This window comes from Nyctereutes procyonoides, unplaced genomic scaffold (genome assembly GCF_905146905.1).
Source record: "Nyctereutes procyonoides isolate TBG_1078 unplaced genomic scaffold, NYPRO_anot_genome, whole genome shotgun sequence".
NCBI lineage: Eukaryota > Metazoa > Chordata > Mammalia > Carnivora > Canidae > Nyctereutes > Nyctereutes procyonoides.
The window spans coordinates 2,667,254-2,682,957 of record NW_026575144.1 but is presented as its reverse complement, the minus strand read 5'-3'; the positions used below and the strand labels follow the sequence as shown (position 1 = coordinate 2,682,957).

Below are 15,704 nucleotides of genomic sequence, written 5' to 3'. Positions count from 1 at the left end.
TATCTGTATTAATCTATCATGTGAAAATAATTCCTGCATCAGAGAAGCAGTAGGGTACATTGTTTAGACATGGACTTGGCATAAGACTGCCTGGACTCAAATCTAGACAGTACTTTGGCTGGCTCTGTGAACATGGACAATTTATTTGACTTCACTGTCTCCATTCCTTTGGTTATCAAATAAGGGCCATCATTCCTAGCATATAAGTATAAATAAACTATTAAATATAAAGCACTTAGAACATTGCTTTTCACACACAAAAAAATTGCATTCTATCAAATTTAACATTCACGTAGCAATTGGTTACTAGAAAAATGTCAAGTTCTTGCCCTCTTTTAGTGCTATAGAAAATGTAGCTTTAATTTACAAGGAACTTCAAGTAATTACTTGGACTACATGTAATTTATAAAACACAAGGCTACTACCTGGAAGGCAATTGCTGCTTTCCTACTATCTCCTGGCATTGCACTATAATAATTCTGAATTATATGGGATTGTAAGTACATGTGAAGTTTCCATCAATAACTAAATATTGTACTGTAATTAAAATAGATATTCAGGCTGAATTAGAGGATGAGGAATTGGTTGTTCCATTAACTTGGCCTGGTGCAAACTATTTTTTATCCCGTTTTTAAAAAATTTCCTAGACGATGGCCCTTAGCTAAGAAGTAATCATTCCTTATAAACAGTATATTGATCATAAATATGTTCCAATCATGAAGAAAACAATACAAATGAAAACGTAGTGAATGGTGAACTACATCATGAGGAAAATGCATCCATTTGCTTTGACCACCAAAAATGAATTTGAACTGAATACTGACTTCTCTTTGGAAAGATGGTTTATCTTAGCTTAATCACAAAAAGGAAGACAGTGATAAAAGAGAGGAAAAAAAGAGCTGAGATGAGTTTTTCCAGAGCACGGAAGTAGGTAAAGTTGATTGATAGCTAGTGTTACTCTCAGTGTAAGGCTCCATCAATATAATTAAATTAAAAGTGAAGAGTTGGTTTGGAATTTTCTCATCACTCCTCAAAATCACAAGGGAGTCTGTTAACAAAGCTGCTTTCTTACACACAAGAAAGTTCAAGGGAATTGAAACAAGTAAGGCCAGAATCATGAGACTGTCTGGCTCTTTCGTCTTCATTATATTTCATCAACTCTCTGATATAAAGCATGTGAGTAACAATAGAAAGGCCACATTTCATAAGAAATGAAGAATTTCATAAGAAATCTCAGTGTCTTTATCTGAGTTTGGATTAACTAAAGAAATTTACATGTCAGTTAGGAATTGAACTTCCTGTATTCAGACAAAAAAAAAAAACCTACTATGTTCTAGGCTAGGAGCAATAGGTAGAGAATAAGAAAAGCTCTTCAGAAAATTTATATATTTTAATATTAGACCATTTGGAATTTCTTAGAAATAATGAGTTTCTGCCCTTGGGTACAATAAAACTATCTGTAGAGAAATAGAGCAAGGAATAAAGCAAAATAGAAATACTGGGGGAAATTCATGAATATTCACTATCACTAGTGTTAGTCAATCATGTAGTGAAAGTTTCAAAAAAGTAAGGTCATTTTGTAAGTAAGGATGCATTAAAATATCAGAAGTATATGGATAATAGCCATTTCACTGTATGGTATGCAGGGAGAACACATCCATGTTATCCATTCAATTCTAGGAACAAATATGCAATGTATATAATTGCAACCATCATAAAAGAAAAAGTTAACAAACTTATGAGTGGTAAAAATGTCTACTCTAATATTCTTGGCCCATGTGGAAGAAGAGTTGAACTTCATTGGCTCTGGAAGACAGACAAGGAATAATGCGGAAAAGTTATAGGTAATAACTGATGTTAAGCTTAGATACTCTGTTCAGAATTGAGGTCACACTTCGGTTGTTGGGAGTGATGGTGGCTCTTTGAAAACTGTCCTAAGCTAAACAGAGTCTACTCATTCAGTGTTATGTTCCCTTCCCACAGCCCAAATCCCATGGATAGAAGATGATGGGGAGTTAAACCCCTCTATCTTCCTCTACTCAAGGCAGGGCAACTTAAAAAGGCCAACTTTAGACCTCCACAAGGGATCAACTGAATCCTTATCACCAGTTAAATTCCTCTCTCCACCAAATCTATTTCCTTTGCTTTCTAAGAGGTGTTGGTTTAGGGGGCATTTTGTCATGAATCTGCACACAAATCTCCATCTCAAAGTCCATTTCTGAATTCAGCTTAAGACATAGAGAGATCTGGGATTGACATTGGGAAGAGATTTCTCACAAGCAGAATTGCCTTACAATAAGTAGCTTAGACTACTTCTGGAGGCTGTGTGTTCTCCATATTTGGAGATAGTAGAGACAAGAGGACTATGAATTAGTATTGGTGAAAAGAGAATACTTGTTTCATGAGGAGTTGGAGTAAGTCATTTTTAAAAAGTGCCTTCAGCTCTGATTGTATAACATGATTCAAAAATAATAGAGCCATTCCCTATAAAATCTATGTCAATGGCATTTCTTATACTTAGGTCCAAGTTATTTAGTAGGGAAGACAATCCTTTACACATCTTGGGTTCCCACTTGATTCCTGGAAAAATGCGTAATTTATAGCACAGTCCAAGTTTCTTTAAACTCCTAGTACAATGCAACAGAAAGAAGGTTAATATAAGGGAAAAAAAAACCTCAACAATAAGGAAGTAACTTGGTTTGTAAATGGATCAAATATCTTAACTGGTACTTCACCAAAGAAGATATATAGGTAGGAATTAAGCAGGTGAAAAGATGCTCCACACTAAATGTCATCAGAGAATTGCAAATGAGAACAACAATTAGATACCACTATACCCCTATTAGAATGGCCCAAAATTTAAACACCAAATGACCATAAGGACATGAAACGAAAGGAACTCCCATATTAATAGTGGGAATGTAAACTGTCACAAGCATTGTAGATGACAGTTTGTCAGTTTTTTTTTTAAAAACTAAACATACCCTTATCATTTTAATCTAGCAATTGTGTTCCTTGATATTTACTCAAAGAAGTAGAGAACTTACATCTACACAAAAATCTGCAGTTTTATTTATTTGCTCAAACTTGGAAATAACCAAGGTGTCCTTCAGTAGGCAAATTACTAAGTAAACTGTGACACATCCAGTCAATGGGATATTACTCAGTGCTAAAAAGAAATGAGCTATTAAACCATGAAAAACCATGAAGAAAACGTAAGTGCATATTACTCAGTGAAAGAAGCCAATCTTAAAAAGCTACATGCTGCATAATTTCAACTATATGACATTCTGAAAAAGATAAAAATATGGAGATAATAAAAAGATCAGTGATTTACAGCAGGTGAGGGAGAGGGATGGATACGCTAAACACAGAGAATTTTAAGGGCATAGTTTATTATGATGGTATATGTCATACATTTGTCTAAACTTGTGGAATGTACAATATCTAAAGTGAATCCTAATATAAAGTATGGTCTTTGGATGATAATGATGTATCAATGTAGATTTCTCAATTGTAGCAGGTCTACCACTCTGGTGGGGTGTGTTGACAATGGGGAAGGCTATTTATGTGTGTGTGGGCAGAGGTTGCATGGAAAATCTCTGTATCTTCTGCTCAATATTGCTGTGAATTTAAAACTGCTCTAAAATAAAATTTATTAAAAATATACAGACAAACATTTGGTTATTATAATCTTTTTAATTATATCCCAGGTTGTAAATAGTCTTGGGAGTCTTGGGTTGTAAAAAATAGTCTTGGGAGTCTTGGGTTGTAAAAAACCTTGGGAGATCCATAAGACCTCTTGTGCTGACTCTAAACCAAATTTACTGCTTCAAAGTCACCTCTAATAGGGAATTTTCTAGTAGAATTTTACTTTCCTTTTGCTGCCTGGAAAATGACCCTCTTTCCATATAGAAGTAATGTTCAACCTATGAGGCAGAGATTGATTTCCACTTTTGAAGTTAAAAATGCCATATATTGGCTTACTCAACTTCCTTTGTAGTGAGAGTATGATCATTTGACCCAGGTACCACCCATCAGGCATCAATCCCAAACTTTGATCCAAACTTTAATCTAAGATACCAGGAAAAGCCAGGCAACATGCTAATGGAAAATAATCCCATGGAAAGACAAATGTCTCTAGCTCTATCCAAACTCCTTTGCTGTCTCCTCATCTATAACTAGAAACCCAGCCAATGCCCAAGTATATCTCAGGAAGCTACTTACAAGCAAACCTGGAGAGAATAGATCTCTCCTACCCTTAGTAATAAGATTTTGCTAACTTAAAAGGTGGAAAAACTTGGAGAATACTTATATAAATGGATTATGGTGTGCTAGACCAGAAAAAGAAACAAAGTTAAAAGATTGCATTTTATCAGAAATTTTGGATTCAGTGTGTCAGTTCAGTCTAGAAGTGATTCCTAATATTTTCCTAGCTGGTTTTTCTAAAATATGAACAAAATGATGCTCATGCAAAATAAATTTGATATTAAAAAAATTCTAATATGGTATTGAAGGTCTATCCTTTATTATGTTAATTAGATGGAAGTTCAACTGAAACTTCTCATCAATGTGGGAATTTAGGTATGGGATAATATACATGCATACCATGAAATCAGAAGTAAATTGTCAGAGATTCTGAAGACGATGGACTTAATGAAAATTTCAGAGTTCATATGAATGTTAATATAGCTCATCCAAAGCAAAATGGAGGTTGTAATATGCTATATCTGCTAATGACATAGAGATATCTTCTTTGGATTTCAGAGGCATCATATATCACATTAGTGGCTTTGACTCATTATCAAAACCTGAAGGCCTGAGTGGAATTTAGCAAAAGAAGGCTTTACAGGTCATCAAATCTGTAAGACAAGCTTCTTTGCTGCTTATCTTTTAGGATACAGCTTCAATGGTAGTCACAATATCTGTAGCAGATCTGGGTGCTATATGGAGTCTTGTTGCAGAGTCATAGCAATGGCCTCTAAAAAAGTGAAATAATGTCATAGTCTTACTCAACTGTTTGCTTGTTTGTTTTATTGTTGTTGTTGGTAGTGGTAGTAGTGGTATTGCTATTGCTTCTATTAGAGACTGAAGGCTAGATTATGGGACACAGTTCAATAGGTAACATAGACATTTTCCATTTGCTCCACTAATCCCTAAAATTGAGCATTCCCAAACAACTCCATCATCAAGTACCAAAGATCTTTAGGAGATGAAGCCCCCATACATCCTGAAGTCGTAAGTACAGGTGCAAGAACAGGTGATTCATATTTCTAATATATCTATATCTGACCCACATTGGAAGCCTCAAGAGTTTCCCCTAACTAGTTGTCTGAGGAGGAAAATGTTGAAACCTCATTTACATACAGGCCTGCATTTGGCACCAGTCCAGGGAGAGAGGAGAGAAACAGTCAAGCTCCATACATCTCTCCCTCCCTAAATGTAATCCTACTTATAACTTATTTTTAAAACTATTTGTCTTTGTCCAACAGAATGTACAATATATGAGCACAGGAATTTTATTTGTGGTATCTACAGTGTCTAAAACAAAGTCTTATACAAATTAGGTATGAGTGAATGAGTAAATGTTGCATATTTGAATTAAAGGAAAATATTTCAAAAAGGATGAGGGTCAAGTGAATGATGGAGTGAGTTCGGAAATAAATGATGAGAAAAAAATATACTAAGAAAAAATATAGTAATGTATAAAAAACTCTTGAAGGTACCAGATGTTATGGGGGCTGATGCTATGAACTCTCTATTCTCTATTCCAGCATCTGTCTGCTCTTGAAATAACTTCTAGTTTAGCACTGAGTGGAAAGGAAAAGCAGTTGCACTGGTTTCTGCAAGAAATGAACTGTTTGCATATATAATTCTTATAATGAAAAAAGATATAATGGATTTATGCAAAAATAGATATAGTTGGTTATGAAATGACATGTTATCTTGTAATTACTACATCCTGTGGATGGGCGGCATATAAGAAATGTAATTGCAATAAGATACAGACAGTGATATTACTTCCTTCTTGTTCAGCATTGCCTTTGAAGATATGTATGAGTTGCTAACAAAATGACTGGCTCTGGACTTGAACAATGCAAGCCAGAGAATGAACAACATACCCAAGCAAGTCATGCTGATCGGGTACAGCTATTCCATTTTCTCTTGATCACTCTACTGTGTAATTAATGGATAGGGTTCCTAAAGCATGGAGCATAAAAACAGAAAATATTTTACATGTCTCCCAGATATACATGGTCACTCTCTTTTCAGAAAAGACAGGATAAAACAAAACAAAATGCCTCATGTAAATGTCTCAATTAAAGCAATAGAATTGATGTTTTTTTAAAAAATCTAATTTTATTCCATAATAGACTATGATTTGGCAAATAGTTAAAGCTTTCACATTTTTCAGATAATCATTAAAAATGGGACTGTGTTGGGACCCCTGGGTGGCTCAGCAGTTGAGCATCTGCCTTCGGCCCGGGTGTGATCCTAGAGACCTGGGATTGAGTCCTGCATCGGGCTCCCTGCATGCAGCCTGCTTCTCCCTCTGCCTGTGTCTCTGCCTCTCTCTCTGTGTGTCTCTCATGAATAAATAAATAAAATCTTTAAAAATAAATAAAAATTAAAAAACATGGGCCTGTGGCTGCCATATTAATTACTGTATAATGGAAGAGACAAACCCAAGAATGGTGATGAAAACCATAATATCCAGAAATTTTCTTCTACCTCTTCATCCAGTGTTTCCTAGAGATAAACTCTCAAATCCAAGGCAGGTATTTATATCCAACTCTATGTATGTGTCCAGCTATATGTGATGTTTAAAAGCCATGAAAATTATATCTGCCACCCTATCCACTCAATGACCCGGATATTGTTGATTATTGCACAAGGCTGACCCTGCATTAGATCCTACTAGCTGGAACAAGTCTTTGTCAAGTTTCCGCACTCAGTGCCATATTTGAAATGTCAAACTTCCAAGTAATTATAGAGATAATTGGAGAAAAATTCACTGATATTTAAGATCATCACTAGACAAATACATTTACATATTTTCCAATTTAGAGAAAATAAAATAACATTTATATTTCTCCAAACCAAGTCTTTAAATGACTTCTGTAGTTGTTTTAGTTCTTAGTCAAGCAAAAGACCCTGTGCTTTTTACTCGAACAGACCAACTGTATGAGGAGGACTTGACAGTGCCCTTTCTTTTCTTAGAGGCAATGTTTACAGTACTATTTATGGAGATGAAATCATATATGCCATTTCTATTTGAAGATTTGCTTGAATTGCAAGTACAGTGAAATAGAAGCTTTGTTCTGTGTTTCTCAAGGACAAGAGGTCTAAATTTTCTTATTTTAGTTTCTGAGATTGAAATATGTCTCTCAGTATGTACCTTTAATGTGGTAGAAGTTGTTTTTATGCAAAAATTATTATTAAATAAATAGTGTCTTTTATAATTGAATATATTTTGGAATCAAGAAAATGTGGTATACAGATAGAGGCCAAAAATGCACTTCATATAATTGGATGATTAACCTTAAATGTCTTTTCATTCATACAACTACTTTTAGTTCTGCATTGAAGATCAGTTCTTGATATAGAAGCCACACAGGGGAGTTAGAAGGTGCCTGGCAATTGTACAGTCTGTCTTACTAGTGGCTGAACCAGATGGAGGACAGATTAGCTCATTAATATTTACACGATTTGTCCAAAACCAGACCCCAAATCTCCATTTCATCTGCATTAAATCCTGACTTTATTCTTAATCTTCCTATGAATTGGCATTTCCTCATGTCTAAATTAATGACTATGTAATGTTAATTTTAAATACCTCTGATTTCAGAATAAGGATATATGTGATCTTTCTCATATCTGGACATCAGCTTTTCTGAAGAAACATCACTGGCATATCTGTACTCTTTTAAAATCTGCAATTAAGCTAAGTAGGAATGACTCCCTCTAGGCTTTGATCTCTGACAATGCAATCTTTGCCCAGATCTCTTAAGGCAAGACCTAGTCCTTCTTGAGCTTAGCATGAGGTAAGCATATATTTAAATAAGATGTTGATAATAAATATTTAAAGCCTAAATGTTTATTCCCTTGCTAGGATCCCAGAGGTTGACGGTCAAATACAGCTATCTCTACCTTCTTCCCCAAATGGAAGATTGGAAAAATCTCCTTTTTGGGAACCTGATGAGTCAAAATGAAAGAAAAAAAGAAGAAAGAAAGAAAGAAAGAAAGAAAGAAAGAAAGAAAGAAAGAAAGAAAGAAGGAAAGAGAAAGAGTGATATACATCTCATGTGAAAGAAAGAAAGAAAGAAAGAAAGAAAGAAAGAAAGAAAGAAAGAAAAAGAAAGAAAGAGATATTGAGGGTTTCTTAATGAAATGGACCAGTCAGATCCTGTTAGAATGTTAGTTCATAGGTATAAAAGGAGCTTATCCAAACTTAAATGTGAATGAATAGCCAGTGGTTACTGGGTTGAGGAAAATGTCCAAAATAAAAGTTATAGACATAAGCAAAGAGAAAAAAAAATCAGTGAAACAAAGAAAGTATAGAGGAAGAAAAATTTTCAAGCAGAAAGGTGACATTTCAGTATCCTACTAAATGGATTAATATAGGCCTAAAACAATGCATTCATTTATAAAATTTCAAAACACTGGGGAAAGAACTAAAATTTCTGAAAAGGGAAAATGAAATGTTCACGAAAAAGAGAAGCTTAAAATTCTCAACAAAACTAGAAGCCAGAAGCCAATTACAATGCTTTCAAAATTTTAAGATGCATTTCTAATTAAAATGCTTTGCCCAATCACTTTATAAAAAGTAAATTAAACATGAGATAGAATGTAGATCAGTTGTAGACATGCAAGAGCTCAACAAATTTGCCTTATATATACTTTCCTCAGGAAGCAAATGAATATTCCTAATAAAAAGTTGCAATAACTCAGGCAGATAGACAAAAGCTCTTCAGAAACTAGAATGCAACACTAAAAATAGGTGAGATTTTATATATATATATGTATATATACACATATATAATATACAGAGAGTACATAATATATATTAATATACAGTATATAATATGTAATAATATATAATATATAATAAAACATATGCTAAATGTAGTATATATAATAAGTTATATTATATAATATACATAGCCCAAAGTGAAATTAATCAGAAACTTGGCCAGATTGAAGAGAGTCAGGAAGCTCCATTGGAGATTTCATAAAAAAAAAAACATGGAATTAATTGAAAAGAATGAGTTTGACAATTTTGAAAGGAATTTTGTTTATTTATTTATTTACATCATATTTTGAGAATAACTTATTATAAAGATGTATTTACTTGAGAGAGAGATAATGAGTGGGAGCAGCAGAGGAAGAGAGAGAATCCCAAGCAGACTCCATGCTGAGCTTGGAGCTGAATGTGATGCTACATCTCATGGCCCTGAGATAAGGACATAAGCGGAAACCAAGAGTCTGATGCTTAACTGACTGAGGCACCCAGGTGCTCCTGAAAGGAATATTATACAATTGAGAAGACATTAGTGGAGAATTGATAATAAATAGATGGAAACAAATGTATAAAACAAGAAAATTACTATTTTGAGGCAATGCAAAATGAGGTGGAAAGGAAAAGCAATTACAGCATAATGCCTTACATGTTTGGATGTGACTAGTGTTGACATAGCCATATGAAAGTACACATTGAATACTGATCTAGCTAGATTTTGTTAAAAACGATTTTCTTTATTCATAAGAGACACACAGAGAGAGGTAGTGACACAGGCAGAGGGAGAAGCAGATTCCCCCTGGGGAACCTGATGCAGCACTTGATCCCAGTACCCCAGGATCATGATCCATGTCAAAGACAGACACTTAATCACTGAGCCACCCAGGTGTTCCTGATCTAGCTGAATTTAATATACCAATACATTAGGTGGATGAAATGTGTCTGTGTATTTTGTGGAACAGGAGGTTGAAGCAGAGCTCAATTCTCATCTTCTAAAATGGAAAGTCAAAAGATCTGAACTTACTGAAGAAGAGAGAGAAGAGATAGAAAAAGAAAGGAAAGAAACAAAGGAAGGAAGGAAGGAAGGAAGGAAAAAACAAGCAAGCCTCATATTATTTAGATATATTTCATTAAAAAAGGAATTGTGAAATGACTTTCCTTCTTTTTTTCCTATTGTTAACAACCTTTGTAAAACAATTAGATTCTATAAATATATGACAATAAATATCAAACTAAATTAAATAGTAATCAAACCTATGTTAAAGCATTTAATAACACATACATTTACCTTGTTGTTGCTATTAAGACTCTTTTCCACTTATCCTATTTCCATTTAGTGATCATGGTTTTATACCCTGCTTTGAATTTGTACAGTTGGGATTACTTTTGCCTACGTGTGGCAGACAACCTAAAGTAATTACTACTTAAGCAAGACATGGACTTTTATTTAAACTAAATTCAGCGCTGGGGCTCCTGGATGGCTCAATCATTAAGTATCTGCCTTCAACTCAAGTCCTGATGCCAAAGTCCTGGAACTCTATCTGGCTCTCTGCTTAGCAGGGAGTCTGCTTCTCCCCCTCCCTCTGCCCTTATCCCCTGCTTGTGTGCTCTCTCTCTCAAATAAGTAAATAAAATATTTTAAAAAATAAACTAAATTCAGCACTAAATACTATCCAATCAACATGATAGTATGTAGCCATCAGAGAAAAAGGAAAGAGGAATAAACAAAGTAGCAAAGGATTTTGTGCCAGCTTATTCTTGTGGATGTTTCCTTGAAGTAAAACAACACCTTAGCTTAAACTTCATTGCCCCAAACTTACTCACATGGTCTCACCAGCTGCTGGGGAGCCTAGAAACAGATTCCTTTTGCTTATTACATACTGCGTTGAAAGAAACTGTTTTTTTTTTTTTTTTTTTTACTAAAAAAAGAGAATGGGTAATGGGTTAGGTAACAAGTATTTTGTCACATATGTTTCTCTTTTGAGATATTTGAATTATTTTTTCTATAAATTCAATACTTTATAAATCTTTCTGTATAAAAATGATGAGCCAAAACTTTAAAATACTACATGGTGGCACTGCTATGTTTCTCTTTGGAATCCTGAAGTTACACAATTAATCATCAGAATGTGATGAGAGTGATATACATCTCATTTTTCTTGGCTTCCTAAAAGAGAACAAAATGGCAAATATACTTTCTTATTCTTATAGTGCCTCTCAAACAGGTTGGGAATATAAAATGTTCACAGAATAACCCAGTAGAAGTTGCTCACTCTGTTCTCCCATTTTGCTGATTACATGAAAAAAATACTCCAATAAATGAACATTCAAATATTATTTTATGTAATAAAAATATATATTCTCTTTTCATTCTCAACAAATTACACCCTGGAGTGCCTGGGTGGCTATGTTGGTTAAGTGTTTGCCTTTTGGCTCAGGTCAGGATCTCAGGATCCTGGGATTGAGCCTTATGTCCTGCTCTCTGCTCAGTGAAGAGTCTGTTTCTCCCTCTCAATTTCCCTCTGTATTGCTCTCTCTCTCTCTCTTTCTCTAATATAAATTAACCAATCAACAAAATCTAAAAAGAAAAAAGCCTCCCCCCCCCAATTTCTACCTTTTTATATGGGACTTTGAGACACAATATCTTCTACTTAGATATAATATATTGATCCTTTATTTTATTTTGTTTCTGGTATACAAAACAATGTGGTACTCACAATTACTTTTCATCTTTTTAATATAGCTAAATAAAAATTTGTTTCTCAAAGCTACATTATGTGAACTGGTAACACTGACAAATGTGATTTAAGAGATCAAAGTTATTGAAAATTCCTATGAAATGCTGTATGAGAAGAAATAACTACAATAATTTTTGTTTAAATTGTAGAAAAATACAAATAGTATAAAATTTGCCTTTTTATAATTTTTTTTAAATTTATGATAGTCACAGAGAGAGAGAGAGAGGCAGAGACACAGGCAGAGGGAGAAGCAGGCTCCATGCACCAGGAGCCCAATGTGGGATTCGATCCCGGGTCTCCAGGATCACGCCCTGGGCCAAAGGCAGGCGCCAAACCGCTGTGCCACCCAGGGATCCCCCCTTTTTATCATTTTTAAGAGCACAGTTCAGTAGTGTCATGTATATTTACTTTTGTTACACAGCCAGTCTCCAGAATTTTTCATCTCACAAAACTGAAAATCTATACTCATTTAACAACTCCCCACTTCTCCTTACTCCCAGACTTTGGCAGCCACCATTCCATTTCCTGTTTCTATCAGTTTAACTACTCTAGATATCGAAATTTAACCCTACAGTATTTATATTTTGTGATTGGCTTATCTCACTTAGCATAATGTTCTCAAAGTTAATCTGTTGCTTGAAGTATTAGAATCAAGGCTTTGTTATTAGAGCTTTTTTTCTTTTCTTTTCTTTTCTTTTTGGCAATATACTCTGAGAAAATATTTCTTTTTTTAAAGATTTTATTTATTTATTCATGAGAGAGAGAGAGAGAGAGAGAGGCAGAGACACAGGCAGAGGGAGAAGCAGACTCCGCAGGGAGCCTGACATGGGACTTGATCCCAGGTCTCCAGGGTCAGGCCCTGGGATGAAGACAGTGCTAAATCGCTGAGCCACCCGGGCTGCCCTGAGAAAATATTTCTATATTTAAGTTTAACTTTTGATAGTTAATATCCCCAGTGATTAATTGGTTGAACTTATGAGATAGGTAACAAACAGCATAGCTTTTCCATTTCTGTCTTTTTCCTCTGTAATTTACAGCATTTTTTTCTTTTATTAAAAAACAATTATTGAGGCATAATTGATATATAAGGAACTACACATATTTAATGTGTACAGTTTGATGAGTTTGCACAGAAACAGTTGTGATACCATCACTGCAATGAAGGTAATAAACATATTAAACACCTCCCAAAATTTATTTGTAATCCTTTGTTCATGTGTTTGTTTTGTGGTAAAAACACGTGACACTAAATCTATCCTATTAACAAATTTTGAAATGCACAGTTCTGAATTAGTAGTCATTTGCTTAGAGGAAAACTGAAGTGGCGTCCTGATGAGGAAATTTTGAAAGCTTTGGATGCTGCTTTTGACAAAACATTTAAGACAGTGGAGCCAACTGGAAAACGTTTTTTGCTGGCTATTGATGTCAGTGCTTCTATGAACCAAAGAGTTTTGGGTAGTGTACTCAATGCTAGCACAGTTGCTGCAGCAATGTGCATGGTTGTTACATGAACAGAAAAAGATTCTTATGTAGTTGCTTTTTCAGATGAAATGGTACCATGTCCAGTAACTACAGATATGACATTACAACAAGTTTTAATGGCTATGAGTCAGATCCCAGCAGGTGGAACTGATTGCTCTCTTCCAATGATCTGGGCTCAGAAGACAAACACAGCTGCTGATGTCTTCATTGTCTTCACTGATAATGAGACCTTTGCTGGAAGTATCCGTCCTGCTGTTGCTCTGAAGGAGTATGGAAAGAAAATGGACATTCCAGCTAAATTGATTGTTTGTGGAATGACATCGAATGGTTTTACCATTGCAGACCCAGATGATAGAGGCATGTTGGATATGTGTGGCTTTGATACTGGAGCTCTGGATGTAATTCGAAATTTCACATTAGATGTGATTTAACCATAAGCACCAGCATGAACTAAGGAGGTCCATTGTCGTCCGTGATCTCGCTAAAAATATGTAGCTACTTCCTAGCTAATCTTAATCCAATGAAAGATGACAGATACTGTAAAATAGTCAAACAGTTTTGCTGTGGTGAATAATCACATTTGTACTTAAAAGAAGTGAGAGCCAAAAGTATAAGTAGTTCCATGTCATGTCACTTGTTTGAAAAGTGCTTAAAGTTTTCATAAACGTTTGCATTGGGAAAGGACAGCTTTGATAATGTCCAAATATTCTAAAATGCACTGTAACATGTAACTGTGATGGAATATGAAATTCATCTATAAATTTTTATACCAAGGGGTTAAAAAAAAGAAATTTGATTAAATTATGAACAGGTTTTACAAATTCTTGGAGTTTTCTAAGATCACATAAATAGCAGCTTTCTTACTCAGTGAAAAAGATACTTTGAATCTGATATTTTATTTACACATGTAGGGTTGTTACATTAACCAGAAAAATAGGGAAAACCCCTGAGAAAAGACACTAAAGTTTGTGTCACCTGAGGAAGCCTATTTGGTTTGCTTTTTGTTTTGGTGCATTTTATTGCTGAGTGGGGACATAACTTCACAATTTGTGCTGAAATAATAGCCACATGTAGCCACACTTTTTCTTTTTTCATAGTCTTACCAAATGAAACAAACAGACTGTTTCAAGCATTTAGCTCCCCCACTCCTAAATCTGTATGACAATTATTATCTCACCTGTAACCAGATTAGCTTTTACCTTACTTTAAATATTCTAATTATCTTTACCTATTTTTTTAGTCAATTGTAAGTGGGTTTTAGATATTTCCTGAGTGTAAACATGTCGATGACGTATTTCTGTTCATTATTCATTTGTGACAAAACACTCTTTTTTAATAGTGTACAAAAGATAATAAAGCAAGCTAGGTCTTTCAGGTTTGAAAGGCAACTTCTGAATAACATTACCACTAACCAATCTGTAAGAAAATTTTTTTCTATTTTATTTGTGTATATTAAACTTCCTTTTCATTACACTAAAAAAACCACAGTTCTGTACTGTTAGCTATAAACACTATGTTGTACAACAGACCTACTGAAGTTATCCATCTATAATTATTTTAGATTATATCTATATCTTAGCAATTGTGCCTGATGATGCAATGAACATGGGAGCACACATCCCTTCAAGATCTTGATTTTAAATCATCTGAACATATATTCAGAAGGAGGGTTGTTGGCTCATATGGTAGGTCTATTTTTAATTTAAAATGAATCATGTTATTTGTTTTTTTGATATTGAGTTGTAAGAGTTCTTTATATATTTTTGATTCTAACTTCTGATCAGATACATATTTTCTCATGGGAAATATTTTCTCCCAATCCATAGGTTGCCTTTTGATTTTTTTATTGGTTCCTTTGCAAAGTCACTTTAATTTTATGTAGTCCTTCTTGTCTACTTCTGCTTCTATTTCATATGTTTTTGTGTAATATCCAAAAAATCATTGCCAAGACCAATGTCAAGAAGCTTTTCCCCTATATTCACATGCAAAGAAAAACTGTTAGGACCAATAGACAAATTCAATAAAGTTGTTGGATATAAAATCAACAAAGATCAATTGTGTTTCTATACACTAACAATAAACCATCTGAAAAGGAAATTAAGAAAACAGTCTCAATTACAACAGCATCAAAAAGAATAAAATATTTATTTTAAAAAAAAACCTGACTAGGGAAATGAAAGATTTATACACTGACAACCATAAAACATTGATGAACAAAATTGAAAAAGACAGAAATAAATGGAAAGGCATCTCATGTTCACAGATTGAAAGACTTAATATTGATTATGACAATATTACTCAGTGTAATTTACACATTTGATGCTATTTCCATAAAAAAAATCCTAAGGCATTTGCTACAGAAATTGAAAAAATAATCCAAAAGCTCACATGGAACTATAAAACACCCAAAATAACCACAGTAATTTTGATAAAGAAGAAGAGAGCCAGAAGCATCACACATCTTG

General features: G+C 34.2%; 1 pseudogene; it reads left to right on the top strand.

Moving 5' to 3' along the window:
• Positions 1–8,040: 8,040 nt before the first annotated feature.
• Positions 8,041–13,736, top strand: LOC129499101 (RNA-binding protein RO60-like; annotated as a pseudogene).
• Positions 13,737–15,704: the final 1,968 nt, after the last annotated feature.